Here is a 22,882-nt window from a genome sequence, read left to right as displayed (position 1 = left end):
AATTTGGCCGAGCCTTATAAAAGATATGAATGGACAGTTTTGCCACAGGGAATGAAAAACAGCCCTACTATGTGCCAAATGTATGTTGCAGCTGCTCTTGCTCCAGTAAGAAAAGCCTTTCCAAAAGTAATATTGTTACATTATATGGATGATATTTTGGGATGTGCACCTGAGGAACAAATGTTAGAGGCATGTCTACAAAGGACCATGGAAACATTAAAGTACTACAAACTGCATATAGCTACAGAAAAAATTCATAGACATGCTCCTTTTCAATATTTAGGATATGAAGTATATCCTAAGACAATCACAGTACAAAAGCTTTCTTTAAGAACAGAGAAGTTGAACACCTTAAATGACTTTCAAAAATTAATAGGAGATATCCAATGGATGCGTCCAGTGTTAGGCTTAACTACCAATCAACTAAAACCTCTATATGACATTTTAAGGGGAGACAGTGCTTTAAATTCACCACGCCAGCTTACAAAAGAAGCACAAAAGGCTTTGAGAGAAGTTGAACTGGCTTTATCCAATGTGGTTGAAAGAGTCACTCAAAAACCCTTGGAAATATCAGTTTTTGCTACAAAAGAGGCACCCACAGCAGTCATTCATCAAGGAGACAGAGTGATTGAGTGGGTGAACCTCCCAGCACAACCAGAACACCTTACCCAGTGCTTGTGGCTAGGATTTTATTAAAGGCTATTAAGAGAGTAACACAATTATCTGGAATAAGTCCTGAAAAAATATACACATTCTATACTAACGCACAAATTAATGTATGCTGTGAGACCATCCCAGAATGGCAAATTTTATTGGCCACCGCTCCAAATTTTGCACATGGATCTCCATTAAAGATTACCCGGCTACTACATAATTGGCGATGGATTTTTGAAGAAAAGGTTTCTAAGGTTCCTCTTAAAGGACCAACAATCTTTACAGATGCCTCCAAAGAAAATATTTGTGCCATATACTCTCATGATTTAACCATAAAGAGAGTAATCAGGACTCCTTTTCAATCCACTCAACAGAATGAATTATTTGCTATCATGCTAGCTCTTACTTATTACCCAGGAGACGTAAATATAATTACTGATTCAGCCTATTCAGTAGGTGTAGTACAAAGAATTGCCACAGCCCAAATAAAATTTGCAGCCTCCAATATTTATCAGCTCTTTAAGGAACTTCAAGAGCAAGTGAGAAAACATCCAGGCAAGATTTATATCTTGCATGTCCACTCACATAGTGGACTTCCAGGTCCCATTTTTGATGGAAATTCAAAGGCAGATAGCCTTCTAACCATGTTAGCCAGTAGTCCTTTATTTCAGGAAGCACAAGAATCTCATTCTAAATATCATCAGGCTGCTCGAGCTTTACGTTTACAATTTGGAATCACAAGAGAGGAAGCTAGGAGCATAGTAAAAAGCTGTACAGCTTGTCTTCCTTTCCACGCTCCTACACTCCCTCCAGGGAAGAATCCTCGTGGTTTGAGACCCAATGAAATCTGGCAAATGGATGTGACCCATTATAAATCTTTTGGTCGTCTATCTTTTATTCATGTCGTGGTAGACACCTTTTCAGGATTCACATTTGCAATGCCAGCAGCAAAAGAGACAGCCCGAGTGGTCACTGAATTCCTTATACAAGCTTTTGCAATTATGGGTGTGCCACAAGCAATAAAAACAGACAATGGACCTGCATATACGTCCAAACATTTTACACACTTTTGTGCACAGTATAAGATTTTACATACCACGGGCATACCCTTTAATCCTCAAGGGCAGGCAATAGTAGAGAGAAGAAACAGAGATATTAAGACACTCCTCCAAAAACAAAAGAAAGGGGGAGCCACAGGTAGCCCTAGGGAACTTCTAAATTTAGTTCTCTATACCATTAATTTTCTAATTTTTGACAAAGATGCACTGGCTCCGGCAGACAGGTTTTATAACCCACCAGAAGGGCAGTGTCCAGTGCGAGCATCTCCACTGTCCTTAGATAATCGCCAGGTGATGTGGAGAGATCCAGAAAGTGGTGAATGGAAGGGACCAGATAGGTTAACTGCCTGGGGGAGAGGGTTTGCTTGTATTTCTTCAGCAGGAGAAGGAATCAGATGGGTGCCAACGAGTCATATTCGCCTTGTCCATCAGAGAGAGACAGAAAAAGAGAAAGACCTCAAAATAAAGGAGAAGATCTAAGAAACATCTGACATTGAAAGAGCATGGATAATAAGAAGACTGTTAAAGAACTTTAAAAACTAGCAGGAATCATTGGACTTCCTCACACAAGATGAGACTAATGGACAATGGACTTATGGACATTTATAAATTTTCAATTTATGATTATGTTATATACTTCTAGCATGTGTTATGTTACTATGTTACTATATGCTTATGTAATTTATGTAATTATCTGTAATACTTCCCATATTGATGGATTTATGTTTCAAGGTCATGACTGTCCTATGTTCTAAATCAAAAGAAAGGGGGAGATGTTAGGATTACTAAGTGAGAACTCAGGTTTTCTGGACAATTACAAGGTGAGAACTCAGGTTGACTTGATAGAGGGGGCAAGCTCATTGGCTGGGGTGGTTCTTCCCAGAAGCCCTTGCATTATTCCACACCCATTCTCTGGGAGGATAAAAGAGACAGCACTGGGCCCAGAGAGCAGATCAGCCTGGAGAAGGATAAGAGCTGGAGGAGATTCAGAGCCAGGATTCAAGAAGAAGACTCTGCATTGCATCAGGCTTGACGGGGCTCTCTGCAGGAAGGGAAGTCACTTCTCTGGACAAGAGTTAACAGCAACTGCCTGGAGACAACGGTTCGTTACAAGAAGAAGAATCTGTCGGAGAGATTTGAGTAGAAGACACAGCAGATCTCTTCCCAGAGAGTGATCTGGCAGCTTCTAGAGACGACAGCTCGATACATAATGTAACAATATTACTTTTGGAAATGCTTTTCTTACTGGAGCAAGAGCAGCAGCAACATACATTTGGCACATAGTAGGGCTGTTTTTCATTCCCTGTGGCAAAACTGTCCATTCATATCTTTTATAAGGCTCGGCCAAATTAACACTAGGCACTGAAAAAGCAAATCTTTTCATATCCTCCTTATCCAGAGGGATAGAATAGAAACAATCCTTAATGTCTATAACCCAAAGAAGGCCATTCTCTTGGCAACTGAGTAGGAGATGGGAATCCAGGCTGAAGAGTTCCCATAGTTTCCATCTGTTCATTTACTCTTCTTAGATCAGTTATCATCCTCCATTTTCCAGATTTCTTTTTCACCACAAATACTGGGGAAGTCCAAGGATTTAGAGAAGGCCAAGTGTCCTTGGTCAAGTTGTTCTTACACTATGTCTAATAAGGCCTGAATTTTATCACTTCTTAAGGGCCACTGTTCTACCCACACTGGTGAATCAGTCTTCCACTAAATAGGAACCAGTGAAAATGCAGGTAGGCCTTCAACAGCAGCCCTGCCTAAAAAGCCGAAGTGCTTATTTGTAATCCTATCTGCTGGTAAAATGTCTCTTCCCCACAGATTGATGGGGATTTTCTCAACCACAAAAGGAGTAAAAACTCCTGTTTCACCTTCAAATATCCATCTCAAAGGCATAGCACTAACTTCTGCTGCTATTGATCCTCTTGCCCCAGACATGTAGGTGTCTGCCTTAATCTTTGACCAGTGACTGGGCCAATTGGTACCTCTAATAACTGTATGACCTGCACCCGTGTCTACCAATCTTTCTAATAGTATTCCATTTATATAAATAGTAAGCATAGGTCGGTCAGCTGTCACAGCTGCTGTCCAATATATTCCTGGATTTTGTTCATTGGAGTCAGAATCTGGGGAACTATCACCAGGTTGCTTATTAGGGATATGTAACAATAAGCCTGATGCTACTACTTCTCCTGGTTGATAAATCACACGTTGTCTACCTGTGTTAGTGACTGGGATATTAGCTACACGTTCTCTAGTTTCCCAGATCAGTGTATGAACGGACACTGTTTTGTAAACACTCTCAGAAAGTGAAATGGTCAAGCCTACTGTGCCTGGAGGCAAAGGATCCATAGGCTGAACAGGAACAGATTTCACTTCTCCAGGGAGTATCTCAGTAGTCTCTACTGCACACAACTCTATTTTTCCTAATTTCAATCCCTTTCTTCCATCTTATGCCTCACATCAGAGTCCTGACCTTCTAAAGGCTCTTTGGGTATAACCTCAGTTGCAATCATGCCCCACGTATCCTTTGATTGATATCTTGGAGCTGGGTCCCACTTCTCATTTCCCTGGGTCAATCTGCATTCTGAGGCTCAGTGAAAGCCTTTGTGACATTTTTGGACATGGAGTTTTAGGTCTTCTTTCAGCCTGTCTTCTCACTCTATCTCCATATCTACATTGAGCTCTTAGATGTCCAATTTTTCCACATTGGAAGCATCAACGAATTTCTCTAGAAATCCTTTGCCAAGAGGGACCCTGTCTTTCCATGTTCATCATAGTCTGGGTGTAAAAAGCATTTGTTTCCACTGTAGCACATTGTCTTATGATGTCCTCTAAAGGAGCATCTTTGTCTAATCCCCATATAATTCTTTTGCAAATCTCATTGGCATTTACCTTAGCCAGATGTCTGATCATTATTTCTGTAGCTGCATTTTCTTTAATAGCTCTTTTGACAGCAGTTTGCAAACATCCCACAAAATCAGCAAAAGGTTCATTGGGACCTTGCTCTATTTTAGTGAAAGTCTCCCTCCAATCTTTCTGTCCAGGAAAGGAACCCCAAGCTTTTATTGCAGCCTTAGTAATTTGCTCATACACAGTCATGGGATAATTAATCTGTTCTGAATTCTCTCCATACCAACCTTCACCAGCTAATTGCTCAAAAGTGAATTGTGTGTTAACTCCTATTTCCAAATTGCGTCTGACTTGGATTTTACATAATTCATGAAACTCCACAAGCCACAGTAAGTTTTGTCCAGGTTCTAGACATGTCCTTGCTATGGATTTCCAATCATTCAGGGTTAGGATTTCATAAGACAAACCATCTAGTAACATTTTAACATAAGCTGATGTAGCCCCATAAAGGGTACAACCTTTTTAAAAATCTTTAATTTTATTCAAATCTAAAGGTACATGTTTTCTCCTTTTTTGACCTACAGAGTCAATCCCTTCAATCACAAGATCAGCATGTATAAAATCACTTATATCCTGTCCTTCTCTCTTAGCTTTAACCAATACTTTTTCTATTCTTGTCATAGGCTGCTTCACAGGTGATTCTGTTTGTGTTTCTGCCTCTTCCCCTTCTCCTTCTTCCTTCACCCCTAAAGGTGGAGTTGCTGTGGGCCGGTCAATAATTTGCTCTCTAGGTAGGGTTCAAGCTTCTTCAAGAGAATCAGAGTCATCACACCCTAATTCCTCATTTAAATCCCCTTGCTCTTGGGCAAGATCTTGATCTTTCTTTTTTTCCTCACACTCCTCTGTTCATTTTAAAAACTTTTCCTTCTCCTACAACTTGCTCAATAGTTTGAGGCTAATTGAATTACGTTGTAGATATAAAATATCTCTGCAGAAATTGAATGAGGCCCATTTTTTGTGTGAAATTCTTTCATTTCAAGTCCCACTAGCTTCCAGTTATCTACATTTATTTTTTCTTCTTCTAAGAACCAAGGGGACATGCGTCTTAATGCAGCCAAGAATTTAGCAATTTGTACCCAGATTACAAGTAAACTCTGCTCCTCAATTATCTTAATTATACTCTCTATAGCACCACTCCTGAGTGGCGCTGGAGCTGAGGCTGCTGATGGGGCTGGGGCTGAGTTGGCTGAGGTCGAAAGAATGTCTTTAGGTAACATCTGCTCCATTTCAGCTATAAGAGATTGCTGGTTTTACCCCTTAACAAGGTAAGTTCCTTATTTGTCTATTAGAACACTCATTTAATCTTTAACAAAGTTTCCTTGTTACGGTTATTTCTGCATCAGAAAGTCTTTTCCACTGGAATCTGAATAGGAGGTTTTTCCACTGGAATCAGGATCGTGTCTGTCTCTGTTCGGGCGCCAATATGTAATGTCCTGATGTTTCCTGAAACTGCTGATTGCTCTCTGGGAGGAGATCTGCTGTCTCCTGTAGAGAGCCACCAACTCTGACCTAGAGTAGACTCCCTTCCTCCAGAGTGCCGCCCTCTTTTATCCTCCCAGAGAATAGGCATGTGAGAACACAAGGGCTTGGGGGAAGATTACTTCTACCAATGAACTTGCTCCTTTTAAACATTAAGCTCCTCCCCAGAAGTTCAAAGGGGTAAAACTCCCTTTAAAGGCCAGAACTAGAGAATTGTTAAGTACCGACTTAGCACTTAGTAAGAACCTAATATCTCATTATCTCATTAGCACTTAGTAAGAACCTAACAATATAATCTTGCTGTTGCTGTGTATAATGATCTCCTGGTTCTGCTCACTTCACTTAGCATCAGTTCATGTAAATCTCTCTATACGTCTTTCTGAAACCATGCTGTTGATAATTTCTTATAGAACAATAACATTCCATAATATTTGTATATCATAACTAATTCAGCCATTCTCCAAATTCATTCACTCAAAGTGGTATTTTCTTGCCACTACAAAAAGGGCTGCCATAAACATTTTTTTGCTCATGTGGGTCCCTTTCCCTCTTTTATGATCCTTTTAGGATACAAACCCAGTAGAGACACTGCTGGATCAAAGGGTTATGCACAGTTTGATAGCCCTTTGGGTGTAGCTCCAAATTGCTCTCCAGAATAATTGAATCAGTTCACAATTCCACCAATTATGCATTAGTGTTCCAGTTTTCCCACATTCCCTTCAACATTTGTCATTATCTTTTTCTGTTATCTTAGCCAATCTGAGAGGTGTGTAGTTGTACTTCAGAGTTATCTTAATTTGTATTTCTCTGATCAATAGTGATTTAGAGCACCTTTTCATATGACTAGAAATGGTTTTAATTTCTTCATCTGAGAACTGTCTGTTCATATCCTTTGACTATTTATCAATTGAAGAATGACTTGGATTCTTATAAATTTGAATCAATTCTCTCTATAATTTAGAAATGAGGCCTTTTTCAGAACCCTTGAATGTAATTTTTTCCCCAGTTTATTGCTTCCCTTCTAATCTTGTCTGCATTGATTTTGTTTGTATAAAAAGTTTTAAATTTAATATAATCTAAATGATCTATTTTGTATTCAGTAATATACTTGAATTCCTTTTTGGTCACAAATCCCTTCCTTCTACATGGATCTGAGAAGTAAATTATCTTTTAATTTGCTTATAGTATCACTCTGTACTTCTAAATCATGAACTCATTTAACCTTTATCTTGGTATAGAGTGTACGGTGTGGGTCAGTGTCTGGTTTTGCCATACTAATTTCCAATTTTCCCAGCAATTTTGTCAAATAATGATATACAATAATTTTAAACACATTTCCTAATTGTCATATTGGGAAAGACAACTGGAACAAAAGAGAATAATCATGAGAAAACAAAACAAAACAAAACAAGAAGGTGAAAATAGTATGCTTCCATCTATATTCAGTTTCTATAATTCTCCCTCTGGATGTGGATGGCAGTTTCTATCCCTAGTCTATTTAGACTTATCTTGGATCACTGTTTTTGCTGAGAATAACTAAGTGAGAATAATAACATAGATGATCATAGGGTTTTAGTTTTTATTTCAATTTGATAAGACTGACCTCAATTACCAAGATCAGTACTTCCTCAGTCTTCAATAAAGAGTTTATGGATAGAAGAATTAGAAAGCCAAATCAGACAGAGAAATGAGAAAACCCTCATAAATGAGGGAAGATTGTCACTAATAGGAGACACAATTATGTAGAGTGGATGGCTAAAGTGTAACTAACATGAATGGGGCAGCAAGGTAGCACAGTAGATAAAGTCATAGGCATAGAGTCAGGAAAAAGGATCCTTTTCAATTCAAATCCAGCCTCAGAAAATTACCACAATGTGACCCTGGGCAAGTCACTTAACTCTATTTGCCTTAGTTGCTCCAATGAGTTGAAAAAGGAAATGGAAAACATGCCAGTATTTTTGCCAGGTCACAAAGAGTCAGACATAATTGAACAACAACAATAAACACATGAACAATTATGATGTCTGCCCCTGGGGTAGAGAGGATGAGTGAGCTATGATAATATATTCTTCCTTCACTTCCTCTCTCTGTCTCTGTCTAACTTCTCCCTCTTCCTCTTTCTTTCACTCTCCCTTCCTTTCTCCTTTCCTCTTCCTCCTCCTTCTTCTTTTTCTTCCTCCTATTCCTCCTCCTCCTTCTTTTTCTTTTTCTTTCTCTCTGTATCTGCTTGTCTCCCTTTCTCTCTCTCTCTCTCTCTCTCTCTCTCTCTCTCTCTCTCTCTCTCTCTCTCTCTCTCTCTCTCTCTCTTTCTCTCTCTCTCTCTCTCTAGCTGAATGTTGCTGTGAACTTTATTACTTTCTTCTAATCTTAGGAAGTCAGCTTTTATTATTTAAATTCTAAAATTTTAATTCCAGTGAAAATATATTTTACTTTGTGAGATCGTGTATCTAGATGAAAAGAGGAGAGAGTATATTCTATTTTCAGAGACAAATGTTTGATTCAGACTTTGGAAAGGGTGAATCTGAAGACAGTCATTAAAGTCAAATATGGAGAATTGTATGGGATTGCTATAAGCTTGGCAAAAGAACAGATGCTGCTTATTTAAAAAAAAAAGTTACAAGAGTGAGCTTTAGAGCGAGCAAAGAACAGGTGCTTATTTGACTTTTCCCTATACATAGTCATTTGGTGACCTGGGTTTGAAAAGAAAGTCATACTCCCAGGAAGTTTGGGATACTGGGGTTGGGGTGGGAGGAAGGGGATATTTGAAAAGAGAAAGCTGTGCTCCTGAAAGAGAATAGGCTGCTAGGGAAGGTCCACCTATAATGGGGGAGAAATGAACATGCTCAGACAGATCCTCAGACTCAGGGGATGAATGACATCTCAGTCTATCTTATTTGGCAGCACCACCTGGTGGGGTTATTAAGAACTATGAAACTATGACATACCTCATGTCAGAATTCAATTAAACACTAGGATCTAGGAAATTATTGTTAGATGAAAAAGAGGGAGATATTACTTTGGAAAAAGAAGTTCAATTCTGTTGAATAACTAATTTTTTTTCTCACCACAGACCTATAGGACAGATATCTTTCCCACATCATTCAAGAAAAAATAGGGAAGTTAAGTGACTTTAAATGTTAAAAGTCAAAGGGTAAGACCATTGCAGAGTTGGTCTAGAGCCTGATTATCAAAGGAATCACAGAATAACAATACAATCTCAGGATCATACATTTAGAGCTTTCAGGAAGCTTAGAAAGTGTCTTATTCATCTTCTTTAATTTGTAATTGAGGAAACTGAAGTTGGGAGCAATAAAATGACTTAGGCAGAATCGCAAGGTTAACAAGGCAGAACTGAGTTTAGAACCAAATTCCCTGACTCTTAGAATGAGCTTTGTCCCATTATTCCATTGTTCTTTTTGAAACATTTTATTTTTGTAATATATCATTAGAATTTTACTTTTATGATTAGCTGTTGATGAATTCAGGGAAACAAAAAGCCATAAAGATATGATATTTACAGGTCGAGGTAAAAATCAAAGAATATTTAAACAGCGGTTAGTATGCTTATTACTAGGTGTTAAATTCATCATTGAAAACATATTACTTCTTTGGATTTATCAATTTTGTGTACATTGCATATTGTAGGCATTTGATAAATGTTGAATTAATTTTCAACAGTTCTGCATTTTGGTTCCAGAAATGATCTTCAGCCCCTGTAGAATCCATTATAGACCCAAAGACTTATTCTGTTCTTGATTCCTTGTATGCTCTAAATAATGCTACTTGGTTTGTAGCTTTATATATATGCAATTAACTATATATGTAAAATTGCAAGGTACTAGATAGCTGTAAGTTTAAGACATTTCTTTCTTGAGTACCCCATTTCCTTCAGCTTTCTACATATATTATAATCAGTGAGTTTATCTTTTCCAAATTAACAGCTATCAGGCACACATTAAATGGACACCATTGTGGAATTTGTTTTATATATAAATATATATATATGTATATGCATTAGAGGTATCATTTTCATCCTCTTGATATTTTGCTCTTTCCTCCTGGGTTTGAATACAGTTGTCACTGTATCCTTGTAGTTCTCTTTCTAAAGATATCCTTGGTTCTCAGAGTCAAAATACATTGTTACCTCTATAAGGACCAATAACATTTTCCCACAACATGTTGTGACTGTCACTGCTGGAGAGCAATGCTTTCAGGGGGAGAATGGTGTCAGTATGGTGCACTTGCCTTTCTTTCTTCTTTGCTCTCCTAATTTCAGATAATTATTGAGGTGAAGTTTATTAGCTAATTGTATACATGCTGTGGTATTTAAGCACTTTCATTTATGCAGTTGACAGTAACTAGAATTTCTTTCATATAAGTATTTTTCTTCAAGGTCTGGGACATAAAACCACATTCCACTAATTGTGATGCTTGGTTGCTCAGTATGGCTCTAACTAGAGTTTAATTGATTGAGTGGTTATTAAAGAACCAGCCAACTGCACCTGGGGGAGTCACTTTGGTTTTTCTCTGCCAAAGTCTGACCTTAGGTACATACAAGGATATGTATCCTAGGAATTACTGGCATGTGAGAAGGCTAAATTTAATTCATGGAAAAAACTAGATATGGCATTGGCCACAAAATAAACAGAGAATTTGAAATAAATCAAACTTTGTTTCATATTTAGTTGGGCAATATTTTGATGTCCTAGTCTGATAGCTTTAGAAAATCTATAGAAGGGCATGATGGCAAGTTTAACATCCCTATCTCCTTATGTGCCATTCATAAGGGGACCACCCCCTGGCATCCAACATAGAACTAGAAAAGTGAGAAAAAAATAAGCCTCACTAAGAGCAATGATTCCAGCAGGAGCTAAGGGAAATGGGCCTGTTTGCTAGTGAAGATGCTGCAGAGCTTCCATACACTCTTAGGAGCAACAGCAAAGATCCCAGATCTTAACATGTTCAGCCACTAAAAGTCTTCTCTTTCTGATTCACATACTCAGAGTTGGAAGGTAGTGAAAGAAATATTTTCAATTTAGAGAGCTATCTCTTTAGTGAGGGCTTTATGAGAGGGTTCTTCATACATATCTTTTCTGTACTTTATGGAGAGATCTATGTCAACTTAAGTGAAAATGAGAATGTCAGAATTATTACTAGCAACTAATAACACACATGTGATTAGAGTTTTTTTAATTGAATTTACTGTTTGTGTTGTTAATATTATTAAAAACATGTCTAAAGATGAATTTTTGGCAATAGTTTATAGATTAATTTAAAAATGTAAAAAAGGAATATCTATAGATTTATTTCTGGTTCAAGAAAGATCATTAGACTTCTCTTTTCCTTTTTTCTACCCTCTCCTCTAACTTAAAAAGAAGAGTATTGAAAAATTTCCCCACTATATTCATTCTTGGGTATGGCATGATAGATGGATTAATTGATTTCTTTTTGGCAGCATATTCTGTTTTGCCTTCTAGGTCCATTCACTTCTAGTCTAGGGTCAAGTAGGTTGTTCCTTAGTGCTTGCTCTCCTTAGTACTCTGATATTACTGCTACCAGAAAAATTTACCATGGGTTCTATTTGCTGGGCCTCTGCTGGAACTTTCAACTTTCACAATGTCATAATGTGGTCTTTTGGATGATATTTATTTACTTACGATTAGCAAAGGATAAACACAAGATAAACAGAAGAAAGGGTGACATACTTATTCATAGTCACACGGAGGTTACATGGGAGATTAAGTGGCCTGCAACATATGGAAGGTTTTTGATGCTTCTACCCTTGCTATCTCTCCCTGAATCTGGAGTCTTGTTGCAATTTTTACCTCCTTTATTCCCATGGATTAGAGATTTCATCTATCTGGGATTTTTTCTGGGCTTGGCAGTCAATTAATTAAAAGGTTTTTTGGTTCTGTTTTGTTTGGTTTGGTTGTGGTGGTGGTAGGTTCTCTGGTTTTGTTTTCATCACCATGTTGAAAGCAGATTGGAAACAAATATAGACTCTGTCATGTTCTGAAGCAGAACAGGAAAAGACCCTATCTTCTATATGGATTGGCCACAGGAAGAATATATTGCTCTTGTAGCAATCTAAGGATTGGTCCTTAATTAAATAGTCCCACCATTACATCTAAAGTAAAGGGATGGACTAGGTTACCTCAAATTTTTCTTATAGCTCCAGACCAGCAATTCTGTGACTATGAAAATTATTATTATTACTATGATTCATTTCCCACCCTATCCTTAAGACAGGAAGAAATAAGTTTAGCTTTGTAAAGAGTGGGGAGGAAAATCTTTAAAGAGAGAGAGAGAGAATATATCAGTATAACCTTTCCCTCCATCTTTCAGATCTTTGCCCAAGAGAACAAAGTAAGATATAACATCCGGATCAAAACCTAAGTCCTAACTCACACAAATCATTAGCATTTCTATATATTACTGACAAAGCCCAGAAACAAAAGATAGAAAGAGAAATTCCATTTAAAATTATAGAGGGTCACAGTCAGTGGGAAAACTCTGAGTGAAGTATAAGACCCTTCAGCCCAGAGGGAACCTGCAAACAATGTCTGGTTCAGCTCCCCATCTCCCCTAACACCCCTTGGCCTTCCTGAGAAGTCAGGGAGAGATGACAACCTGTATTGTGATTGAATTAGAATTGTTAGGATTACAAGGTGACAACTCAGGTTGTCTGGGCAATTCTCTAGCTCAGAATTCACACCTTTAGTTCCTGCCTTTAGGGGGAGTTTACATATTTAAAGGAGTTTACACCTTTAAAAGGAGTTCTGAAAAGGAGTTTACACAACCTTTAAAGGGAGGAGGTTCATTGGTTGAAGGAGTTCCCACAATCCCCTGAATTCTCACATGCCCGTTCTCTGGGATGGTAAAAGAAAGCAACATTGGGCCTAGAGAAGTCTAGTCTGGGATTGAGTTCAGATGGCACAGAGGAAAAGATTTTACAGAAAAGAGAGAGATCTCCTCCCAGAGAAGGATTATAATTGAAGAGACAACAGGACCTTTACACAGAATGATACCAGATGGCAAACTACATACAATGCAAGTTGTTTATGTGGTCCCACATGTGTAGTACATACTTAGCACATGCCTAGAGTTGTTTTGTTACATAAGAGTATAAGGGTATAAAAGAGGAAAGACCCTGTAATAAATGGACTCTATTTTCCACCATCCTCAGGAGTCCTATCTCATCACTTCTCCACTAGGATAGTATATTTTAATCACCCCATTGTGGGGGCTCTAGAAAGCAGGACACAACATAAAACAACTGTAAACAAAACAAATATTTGAGTGTATATCTGCCAAGACAAACACAGGAAATATATGAACACACTTACAAAACACTTCTCATACAAATAAACTCACATCTAAACAACTGCAAAAATATCAAATGCTCACGGATAGGTCAAGGTAATAAAAATGACAGTTCTGCCTAAACTGGTCTACTTGTTCAGTGTCATACCAACTAAACTGCCAAAAATTATTTTATAGAACTAGAAAAAAATAACAAAAATTCATCTGGAAGAACAGAAGAAATTATCAAGGGAATTGATGAAATGGTGGCTTAGCAACACAGATCTAAAACTATATTATAAATTGGCAGTCATCAAAACCACTTGGTAGTGGCTAAGAAATAGAATGGTGGATTGATGGAATAGACTTGATACACATGCACAATAATCAATGCCTCTACTAATCTAGCATTTAATAAACCCCCAACTCGTAGCTTCTGGAATAAGAACTCACTATTTGACAAAAATTGCTGGGAAAACTGGAAAATGATATGTCAGAAATTCAACATAGACCTACATCTCACACAAAACAAGGTCAAAATGAGTACATGATTTGGGCATAAAGGATGATACCATAAACAAGTTAGGAGAACAAGGGATAATTTACCTATCAGATCTTTGGAGAAGGGAGGAATTTATGACAAAGAAGAACTAGACAACTTTATGAAATGCATAATGGACAACTTTGATTACATAAAATTAAAGAGTTTTTGCAAAAATAAAAGCAACAGAAACAAGATTTTTAAAAAAGAAGTACAAAGCTAGGAAAAAATCTTTGAAGCCAATGTTTCTGATAAAGGTCTCATTTCTAAAATATATTAAGGACTATGTGAAATTTATAAGATTACAAATAATTTCTCAATTGATAATTGTCTACACAATATGAACAATTTCCAGATGATGAAATTAAAGACATCTATAGACATATAGAATTTTTTCATATAAACATAAGAAAAATGTTTGAAATCACTATTGATTAGAGAAATGAAAATGAAAATAATTCTGAGGTAGCACCTCCCCCCTCTCAGATTGGCTAAAATGACAGGAAAAGATAAAAATAAATGTTGGAAGGGATGTGGGAAAACTGGGACACTAATGCATTATTGATAGAGTTGTGAAATGATTCAAACATTCTAGAGAGTAATTTGGAACTATGCACAAAAGGCTATAAAATTGTGCATACCTTTTGACCCAACAATATCACTTCTGGGTCTATATCCCAAGGAAATCATAAAAGAGGGGAAAGGACCCACATGTGCAAAAAATGTTTGTAACAGCTCTATTTATGGTAACAAAGAACTGGAAAATTAGTAGATGCCCATCAATTGGGGAATGGTTGAATAAGTTGTGGTATAAGAAGGTAATGGAATATTATTGTTATATAAAAATAATGAACAAGCTAATTTTAGAAAAGCCTGGAGAGATTTTCATGAACTGACTCTGAGCAAAACAAGTAAAACCATGTATTATAAACAATAACAGTAAGAATGTGCAATGATCAATTATGAAAAACTTGGTTCTTCTCAGTGGTTCAGTGACCCAAGGAAATCCCAATAGACTTTGGATAGAAAATACTATCTATATCCAGCAAGACAGCTATGGAGATTGAATGCAAATCAATACGTGCTATGTTTTCTAGGTTTTTTTTTTTTTCTTCTCCCATGGTTTTTCCCTTTTGTGCTTTTTCTCTCCCAACATGATTCATAAAGCAATGTGTATTTAAAATTAATTAATTAATAAAAGAAAGACCCAAGTCCCCTATAAAACCTTTTCTAAGAGGCCCTGCTTTCTGTCACTTTTATCTGCTCAAATTTATTCTGGACTATTGTTTCTACTATAGTATTAATGCACACTTCACTGACATGCTGAATGTTTAGTTGAATGGGATAACCTAAATAATTTCAGAGGTTTTGTCTAAATATAAGATTATATTATCAATTCTATTCTATTGTCTAATTGTGCAGTGTACATTAATACTTTTGATAAGAAATCTTTTTATGATACTCTTAAAGATAACAGAATCTGGAAGAATCATTTTTAATGTTGTCTTCTATTTTTATATCACTTTCATTTCCAAGTATATCTCTCCTTTCACTATGCAAAGTATTAAAAATTTATTTCAAATCTCTTCCCCATCCCTACCCCAAAATACATGCGTTTGAACAACAGTCATAAAAAGGAGAATCTATCTCTCTCCGTATCTCTCTATCTATCTTTCATGCCAATACTTACAAAAAACTAGAGACTTATGAGAGAATAAAAAAGAAAGTGGACAAAGAAAGTAATTCAGCAATACTAATCAATATCTCAATTCAGCATGAAGAAATAGTCCATATTTCACACCCTTAATCTTCCACCTCTACAAGGAAAAGAAGATGGTTCCTTTTTAAATGTCTTTTTGGGGCAAAAAAAGTGTTTTTTTGTAATTTAATAATTTTTTTATTAATTTTTATAATTATAACATTTTCTTTGACAGTACATATGCATAGGTAATTTTTTAAACAACATTATCCCTTGTACTCCCTTCTGTTCCAAGATTTTCCCTTCCTTCCCTCCACCCCCCCCCCAGATGGCAGGCATTCCCATACATATTAAATATCTTATAGTATATCCTAGGTACAATATATATGTGCAGAACAGAATTTTGTTGTTGTTGTTGCAAAGGAAGGATTGTATTTGCAAGGTAAAAATAATCTGGGAAGAGAAATAAAACAAAACAAAAAAACAATGCTCAGAGTTTACACTCATTTCCCAGCATTCCTTTTCTGGATGTAGCTGATTCTGTCAATCATTGATCAATTGGAATTGGATTAGTTCTCCTCTATGTTGAAGATATCCACTTCCATCAGAATACATCCTCATACAGTATCATTGTTGAAGTGTATAATGATCTCCTAGTTCTGCTTGTTTCACTCAGCATCAGTTGATGTAAGTCTCTCCAAGCCTCTCTGTATTCCTCCTGTTGGTCATTTCTTACAGAACAATAATATTCCATAACATTCATATACCATAATTTATCCAACCATTCTCCAATTGATGGACATGCATTCATTTTCCAGTTTCTAGCCACTATGAAAAGGGTTGTGGGGCAAAAAAGTTAATTATATGTTTCATGAATATGCTTTGTCTCCCTGGTTTAGTTGCAATTTCTACTTGGAGAGGGATTTTCTAGCATCTAACATAATACTTTGCAGATAGTAGACACAGAATTAATAGTTGTTGGCTTCTTTTAATCTATGTATTGATTTGTATGATGAATAAATTGTTCTATTTTATGATGGATATACTTTCATTTAACAATTTTGCTTTTTAAGATTTATTTTAAAAAGGTGATTTAATTTTACATTTTAACATAAATTAGAATTACAGATTATTATGCAGGAATCTCTTACTGTAGGTTTGGAAATTTGCTTTTAAAAAGGTTTTTATAATTGTATTTCCACATAATTGTTTTTATTTGTAAATCTTTATATATATTTTTTAAAAAGATAGGTATTTTATTTAATATAATGTTTTATTAATTTTTTTTATCTCTACAATTTCCCAATGGACCTTTTCTCTAATGGCAGCCTACCTTGTAATAAAGAAAAAAGTCATTCAAACAAAACAAACATTTTAAATGTTTTTGAAAGCATAAGCAACTTTCTGAAGCCATGTGTAGATTTTTTAAAAGCAAATCATACTTATTAGTTAAAAACTTCCACTCCCACTCATAAAAAGAGAACATGCATGATCTATGATCAATTTTAATGGTAAATTATGTAACAGTAAATGTAATGATATAATATAATGTTAAATTAGGTTGATTTAGAACTGGTTAAAAATCAGTCACAATGTGCAGTCATTAACAAATGTCTTTCAGTATTTGAAAGACTGGCATGGGGTAAAGTGAGTAGCTATGTTGTTTGGCTCCATAGAAATGAACCAGGAAAAATATTGTAGAAGTTAACATTTTATTTTTATTTTATTTTAAGAAAATTTTTTAACCAATTAGAGCTATCCAAAAGTGGAATGAGGCTATTAGGTATGTGAGGAGGATAAATTCCCTCTCTTTGCAGGACTTTAAGGAGAGGAAGCTGAATAACCACTTATGATATATGTTAAACTTGGAATTCTTTTTAGGTATGGGCTGTATTAAATAACTGTTGAAATCACTATTACTAAAATCCTGTGATTCAGTGAAGAGACATTGGCAACTATTCAGTCAATCCCAAACTTGGCAGTGATTCTCCCTATAATACCACTAAAAAGTGGTCATCTAATTTCCATTAAGAGTAATTCTCCCAGGGAATTCCGTCTTAGTTTGGGAACATGTCTTCTAGTCAGACAATTTTCCTTTCTTTCAAACAAAAACTTTTCCTTTCTGTCTTTCTGAAATTTTCATCCATTGTCTTTAGCTCTGCTCTCTGGGGCTAAACAAAACAAAGTCTAATCTTTGTTCTCCAAGACAGCCTTTTGAACATGAAGACATATCTAAGATTTTTCATTAAATTTAAAATTGTATTATTTACAATTCATTTAGCAAAGATTCATATAAGTTTTACACTGGTACTTGCTACTCTAATTTTGCCACTATTTTTAAAAGAAGATAGACATTGAAAGTAGAGCAGACAGAAATAGAGAAAATGCTAAGTAACAAGCTCCCTCCCCTACCCCATCCTGGTCTGAGTACTATCCTTTTTTTGTGACTCATTACTAAAAAAAAAAAAAAAAAAAAAAAGAAGAAAGAAAATAAGATAATCTTTCTTTCCAGATGCCTGAGCAGATGTGTTGTCCTTAAAACAGATCAATGTATAAGTTCCCATAAAGGGGAAGGGCAGTAGGTCCTGGAATCATATTTCTTTAAGGGTACCTTCACAATGAAGAAAGTAACCTTTCACTGGAAATTTTCAAGTGTTGACTCGAGACCATCTGTCAAGGCTGTTGTAGAGAGAATTCTGACACTGTGTGGGAAGTTAGACTAGTTGACTTCTGTGGTTCCACACAGCTCTAAGATTATATGATTCTGTCCTCTTTCTATCTCCCCCAACTTCTACCTCTGAAAAAGAAAACCTTTTTCCCCATTGTTTAATCTATGAGCCATCTAAATGGAACTATAGGCATCCATCATTCCAAAATGACTTGATTTAGTATAAAACTATGCATTTATCTAGATGATATTCTTTTGGATATTGTCATTTGACTGGTAACATAAACATGTCCAGGATAATCTCTCAAATCTAAAAGAACTAAAAGAGTTAAACTAATAGAACCTCTCAATGTACTCTAAAGTTGTAAATGATAAGGACTGCTTTTTTGTTAAAATTTTATTATTATTTTTTATTTCTCCTCCAGCTATATATTAAGAAAATTGTTAGAATTCATTTTTACAAGAATTTGAATTGCAATTTTTCTTCCTCCCTTCCCTCTACCACCCCCTTTCAAAGATTATAAGCAATTTGATATAGTTTATTCATATGTTATCATGTAAAATATATTTCCCCATTAATCACAACTGTGAAAGAAGAAACATTAAAATGAAAAAAATATGAGAAAGAATAAGCTGAGAAAAATAGGCATGGATCTGTATTCAGAATCTATCAATTCCTTAACTGGATATGGATAATATTTTCTTTTACGAGTCCTTTGTATTTGTCTGAAACATTGTATTACTGAGAAGACCTGAGTCATTTATAGCTGTTCACCACAAAATGTTGCTGATACTGTTTTTCCAGCTCTGCTCATTTTATTTTTTCATCAGGATCTTTCCAGGTTTTTCTGAAATCTGTTAATCTTTTTTTTAATTGCACAACAGTATTCCATTACATTCATTTACCACAACTTGTTCAATCATACCTCAATTGATGCATATCTCCTCAATTTCTAATATTTTACCACCACACAAATGTTACTTTAGATATTTTTTCACACGTGGGTCCTTTTTCCTTTTTTTATGGCTTCTTTGTATTATAAACCTAGTAGTAGTATTGCTGGATCAAAGGGTATGCACAATGTGGTTGGCCTTTGGGCATAGTTTCAAATTGCTCTCTAGAATAGTCTGATCAATTCCATCAAGAGTGCATTAGTGTTCCAAATTTTCCCACATCCTTCCCAACATTTATTGCTTTTACTTTTTGTCACATTAGTCAATCTGAAGGGTATGAGGTGATATATCAGAAGTTATTTTAATGTGCATTTCTCTAATCAAAAGAGATTTTGAGCACTTCATCATATGTCTACAGGTAGCTTCAATTTCTTTATCTGAAAACCGCCTGTTCATATTCTTTGATCATTTATCAATTGGAGAATAGTTTGCATTCTTATAAAATTTACCCAATTCTCTAAATATTTGAGGAATGAGGTTTTTATTAGAGATACTTGTTGTAAAGATTGTTTCCCAGCTTTGTGTTTTCCTTCTAATTTTGGTTGCATTGGTTTTGTTTGTGCAAAAATTTTTAAATTTAATATAATCAAAATTGTCGATTTTTAATTTCATAATATTCTCCATCTATTGTTTGGTCATGCATATCTGACAGGTATATTGTTTCTTGCTCTTCTAATTTGATTATGATATCATTCTTTATTTCTAAATCATGAACACATTCTTAGGACATAGTATGAGGTGTTGGCCTATACCTAGTTTGTGTTTTGGTTACTTTTTGTTAGACAACTAGGTGTTACAGTGATAAAGTTCTGACTTTAGAGTTGGAAAGACTGAGTTCAAATCCAACCTCAGACACTGTATAAATTTGACAACTTTTCAATTGCAGTGCCTTTCATCCTTAAAGTAGAAATACTACCACTACCTACCAGATAGAGTTATTGTGACTATCAAAGGAAATAACATACACAAAATGTTTTGCAAATCTTAAAGTATTATAAAATGTTTTTATTTTAGCTATTGCTATTACTGAAATCTTTGAGAGTAGATTACTGAAATCTTTGAGAATAGATTACTGAAATCTTTGAAAATAGTCAACTTTTAATTTATAGTGTTTTTCAATATTCAGTTCTTTTATGGATTTATTTTATATCTTGTAAGTTTGCTAATGTTATTGATTCAATTGATTTTTAGTTGACTCTTTAGAGATTTTAAGTATACTATCATATGACCTGCAAAAAGTGATGATCTTGTTTCTTTTTTACCTTTGTCTATTTCCTCAATTTCTTTTTTCTTATCTTATTGCTATAGCCAGTAGTTCTAGTACTCTGTCAAATAGAGGTGGTTACAATAAATATTTGTTTCACCTCCAAACTTACTGGGAAAGATTCTACTTTTATCTCTGCTTCAAATAATAGCAGTTCTGGTTACAGATATGTACTCTGTATCATTTTATGGAAGGGTCCATTTATTCCTTTATTTTCTAATGTTTTTCACAGAAATATGGACTTGCATTTTGTCAAAAGCATTTCTGTAACTATTAATATATTTGTGTTTTTGGTCGATTTTGTTATTAATGAAGTCAATTCAATTTATATTTTTTCTTAGTATCAGACCAAACATGAATTCCCAGTCATAAAACCCACCTGGCCATGTTGTGTCATCTTTTTTGATATATTGTTTTTATCTCTTTGCTAGTGTTTTATTTATTTTTTTATATCTACATTCATTAGGGATTATAAAAGCTTATGCTCCTTTTGTCTTCTAAATATGCCAGACAGTATCTTTTAAGTCTTTATTGTTGCTTTCTTTTTGTAACATAGTGGAGGTATTAGAAGCTGTGCAATGATGTAGCTAACTTGACTTACAAAAGACTACTAAACAATCATCCTTTTTTTAAGCAGAGGAACTGGTTGGAAATAGCTTTTATGTAAAATAGCTTTTAATTTGGGAAATATTTCCTTGTTCCTTTGCACATTCCCCACTCTGCAAATTTTAATATCTCTTTCTCTTTCTGCATTTTTGCCAATTTTCCATCTTGCATATAGAATTCTGAAGTGATACATGGATTTATGGCAACTGCAGAGACTGCTGGAGAGAATGGTCTTTATTGTGTGAACTAAAATGAGAATTCAGATGGTTTCTTTTAGAAGGACATGCTAGTAGTGAGACTAACTTCTATAGCGGAAAAGACATTGATGCAACAGTTAGATATGGATTAAATGTAGAGACCTCTATAAATCATTGCCAATCAAAGGTATTTTAATATATGAATAGATTGGCTTTGGTACATGTTAGGATAATGCATTTCAGAGTTAGACAGCTGTGCCTCTGTGATACATTGTGCATTCATATTGTTTATGGAATGACAAATCTAGTCACACTTTATTTTAATTTTTCATGGTTCCCACCATAAGAAATATAACAAAACAGTATAAATGTCCCTAAGCATTTTTCAGCATAAATAGGATTTTTAATTAAGGAGAAATGATAATGACTGCATATTTTATTAGCTCCAGCTCATTTTCCCTCTACCCGCAGGTCTTTATTTAGTTTAACCTGTATAGAAATGTCAGAAATATTGTGATATCTCATATCACAAGTGAGTCTGTGGTAGAGATGGAGACTGATAGCTCAGAGACATTTTCAGATGGAAATCTTATTATCTACTTTTAGATTGTGTTTGGGGAAACCACTGTGGCTCCCCCCGCCCATTTTTTCCAGCTAAACATCTGAGGAAATTTTTTCTGGTTTGCTTTTTAAGACCTCCTTTGATCCCTGCTACTTTCATGTAATAATGTCTAATACTAAGCTATAGCCTTTATCACCATTGGTTTGAGTAATGGAGTTAGAGTTCCCAATTTATCAATTGATCAGAATAATGAAAATGTCAAGGATCTAATTTGAATTTTACAAATCCATAAGTAAAAAGGAAAGTATGTGGAAAATCTTTTCAAAAGAATTCTGGATGTTCATTTTTAAACAGAGTAATCAATATTGATTGTCTCTGACAAAATAAAAATGAGGTTATAAATATTTTACTTTAAAAAGAATATGCATCTGAAAGGGAGTTTTATTTTTTAATTAATTTTATAATTATAACTTTTTTGGCATTACATATGCATAGGTAATTTTTTACAACATTATCCCTTGTATTTCCTTCTGTTCCAAATTTTTCTCCTCCTTCCCTCCACCCCCTCCCCTAGATGGCAGGCATTCCCATACATATTAAATATCTTATAGTATATCCTAGGTACAATATATATGTGCAGAACCGAATTTTGTTGTTGTTGTTGTTGTTGTTGTTGCAAAGGAAGAATTGGATTCGGAAGGTAAAAATAACCTGGGAAGAAAAACAAAAAATGCTAACAGTTTACACTCATTTCCCAGTGTTCCTTCTCTGGGTATAGCTGATTCTGTCCATTATTGATCAGTTGGAATTGGATTAGCTCTTCTCTATGTTGAAGATATCCACTTCCATCAGAATACATCCTCATATAGTTTTGTTGTTGAAGTGTATCTCCTAATTCTGCTCATTTCACTCAGCATCAATTGATGTAAGTCTCTCCAAGCCTCTCTGTATTCATCCTGTTGGTCATTTCTTACAGAAAAATAAT

The sequence above is a fragment of the Sminthopsis crassicaudata genome, chromosome 1 (assembly GCF_048593235.1).
Source record: "Sminthopsis crassicaudata isolate SCR6 chromosome 1, ASM4859323v1, whole genome shotgun sequence".
Classification (NCBI taxonomy): Eukaryota; Metazoa; Chordata; class Mammalia; order Dasyuromorphia; family Dasyuridae; genus Sminthopsis; species Sminthopsis crassicaudata.
The sequence above is the reverse complement of the archived record's forward strand: the minus strand, read 5'-3'. Positions refer to the sequence as shown.